Source organism: Belonocnema kinseyi, chromosome 1 (genome assembly GCF_010883055.1).
Source record: "Belonocnema kinseyi isolate 2016_QV_RU_SX_M_011 chromosome 1, B_treatae_v1, whole genome shotgun sequence".
Classification (NCBI taxonomy): domain Eukaryota; kingdom Metazoa; phylum Arthropoda; class Insecta; order Hymenoptera; family Cynipidae; genus Belonocnema; species Belonocnema kinseyi.
In genome coordinates, this window is record NC_046657.1 from 169,465,057 (window position 1) to 169,468,417 (window position 3,361).

Genomic DNA, 3,361 nt, shown 5'->3' on the forward strand with positions numbered 1-3,361 from the left:
ACCCCCAAGCGGAGGTGTGAAAACCGTGCCGAAAGCTGAATGGCACCTGGGTGAGATGTCTAGAACGGTGACTCTGGGATACCGGGCGACCTTTCAGAGTACACAGCCTTATCCTTGCATGCGTGGCTCTACAAGGATGGACGAACCCCTTTCCCTAACTTCTCGCGGGAACAACCATGACAACACCAAACATAATGGTAGTAAGTGCGGTTCTAAACAACAGAACGCGCAGGGCTACCGACAGTGGGTCGGTCAACAATGTCGACCACTCTAGAGCTGGGGGAGCCAATGAAAATGGACTCAATGCGATGGATCGGCGGAATCTTGGGACATTTAGGTGGACGGAGCAACTGAATCACGACTTGCTAGAGTGCTACGATGCGAGTGTGGCCCCAGAACGGGATTATATGGCAAGGCTGCATGCTCTGTGGTGCGAGAAATACCCGGAGCTATCGCACTTTTCGCAGCAACGTCTGCGAAACCATGCCGAACTACTCCAAAAAAGGTGCTAGGTGAGCTGAACACCTAATCTACCACAGCTAGAACAAGTCGGCAAAAGTGAAAGAGAGGCGACATTAAGACCAACCGCGGTCAGGCATCCAGTAGAGGAAGAACGATGCTTTATGACCTGGAGAAACATCAACACCAAGGTTTCTCTCAAGCCTAAAGATCTGGCTGAAATGGATCACGAGCTTCGTGGGCATTTTTCCAAAGAATCCGACCTCTGGACTATCAATTAGTATGTGTAATGCAGCCAGAGCTTTGGCCGATACGAACTGTAAAACAAAACCAACGGTTGATCATAAGACCAAAAAGCGAATGCATCAACTTGCCAAGAGAAGTCTAGAGCGGAGGGAGAGGTGGGTCAGAGAAAATCAACAGTTTCTCTCTGACTCATCTCGAATCTTTCAAGACCCTCTAGTTACTGTCGACCGCCCGCCCAAACCAGAGGAGGTCGAAGTGTTTGGGAGAGAAGTCTACGAAGTGCAGCATAGACTAGACGAAGACTCATAAATTATAAATAGCTGCAAGGAGCTGTGTGATGCCCTCATAACACCTGATGAGGAATGCCCACCCATCACTACCGAGGAGGTGAAAAAAGTATTAAGATGGATGAAGAACTATTGCGCACCGGGACCAGATTGTATCAAAACCTTTTGGTGGAAGAAGTTTCCTTCAACCCATCAGCATTTGGCCCGTAGTTTCACCTCATATTTAAAGTTGGAAGAGCTCATTCCGAAGTGGTTGGTGGAAGGGCGCACAATACTCCTGTCGAAAATAGGCAACTTAGCTGACCCGAAGAATTACAGGCCAATCACTTGTCTGAACAAGATATTCACAGCTATCCTAAATGGTAGGATTTTTCGGGCAATTGAACCTTGGTGGCAAGAAACGTATAAATAACGAGGCTCAAAGAAAGGCGTAGCGGGATGTCGGGAGAACCTGCTCATCGATAGATGTGTCTGCAAAGATGCAGCATTCTACCAGCGTAACCTATCGATGGCCTGGATTGATTCTCGGAAAGAGTTCGATTCGACCTCCCATAGACTTATCATCTGTCTTTTGGAAAGTTTAAAGGTTCATCCGCAAATCGTTAGGTGCATAAAGAGATTGATGCCGCCTTGGAAAACCAGATTAACTATCTTATTTGGCAAAAATCGTGTGAAAACAAGGTCGTCTTTCAGGGCGACACCATGAGCCCACTCCTCTTTTGCCTTACATTACTGCAACTGTATCTAGCACTTCGCCATTCCGACGGGTACTTGTGTGGCAAAGTTGCAGATCGAAAGTACAAGGTCTCTCTTGTATTTTACATGGACGATCTTAAGATCTATGCTAAAAACAAAGAGCAACCACATCTAGCTCTCAGGATTATCGAACCATATATTAAGGAAATTGGAATGGAATTCGGGTTAGACAGATGCGCCCAGGTTTATTTGAAGCGAGGAAATCCTAATGGCATCCCTGAAGATCCTCAGCTCGTTGATAAAAGCGCTATACGACACCTATGCCATGGAGAGACTTATACATACCTGGGCGTGCCACAGAGCCGCATTCAGGATGTGACATCTGTAAAGGATACTCTCCGAAGCAGATACAAACGTCTCATCCGGCAGATTTGGTCTTCGGAACTGTCGGCGGGGAACAAAGTATCTGAAACGAACATGCTTGCCGTCCCGGTAGTACTCTATTGATTTGGAGTGGTTCCATGGACGAAGAACGAGCTCAGATCCCTTGATATCGGGACAAGAATGGCTATGTACTTGAACAAAAGCATGCATCTTAAGTCTTCTGTTCTGCGACTGTACATCTCACGCCGTCAAGGTGGTCGCGGAATATTGAGTCTTGAATGTCTTCACAACTCTTTTAAAAATGGTCAGGAATCACGAAGAAGTGGGCAAAGGACCGTTTCTGTACAAAGCAGCGGAGGAGGCTTCTGAAGCACTCGGAATTAACTTCAGTATTATGGGTGAGCAAAATGTATCAAATCTTATGTATCTCGAGTACTCACTCCAGAAAGCCCGTATTAAAAAAGCACAAGAGAAAAACTTTTGTGAACAGCTCCTCGATAAGAGGGTGCACGGTATCTTCCACAGAAATGTGGAAGATCAGTAAATGTCGTGTGAGCTAACGTTTGCTTTCCTTAAATCGCTCGAATTGAAGTCTGATACGGAGGGTTTTATTTGGGCATGTCAAGACGGTGTCATTTCCACCTTAACATACCATTGCCACATTTTGAGCCAAGACATTCCCGATAATAGCTGCAGGGCGTGCCATGCACACCCCGCGCATTGATCTCACATACTAACCATTGCCACATTTTGAGCCAAGACATTCCCGATAATAGCTGCAGGGCGTGCCATGCACACCCCGCGCATTGATCTCACATACTACCTAGTTGTCCAACTTATGCGGGAACGACCTACGTCCAAAGGCACAATGCGGCACTAAAAGTCTCTGTGACTCTTACAGCATTAATCTTAATATCGCTTCTCTAAATGCTCGTAGGGGAATCGAGTCAATTGTCGAGAATGTGAAGTACTGTATATACTGGAACTTTGTATTCTCGACAATTGTTTCTGTTGCAAACTCGAGGCCAGACATGGTTCTTCTTAACTTCGAGAAGCGAACCATGTTCGTTATCGAATTTTCGACACCAGCTGACAAAAACATCATAGCCAAGGAGAATGAAAAGAAAGAGAGGTATAGAGACCTTATAAGGGAGTTGCAACGACTGTACCCGGAATATTCTGTTAAGCTAATGGTCCTTATCATCGGCGCTCTTGGAGGTGCCAAGCTTTCACTTGCTAATAGCCTAAAAAGCATCCCTGCGTGTCAACAATATGCTAGAACACTTGCG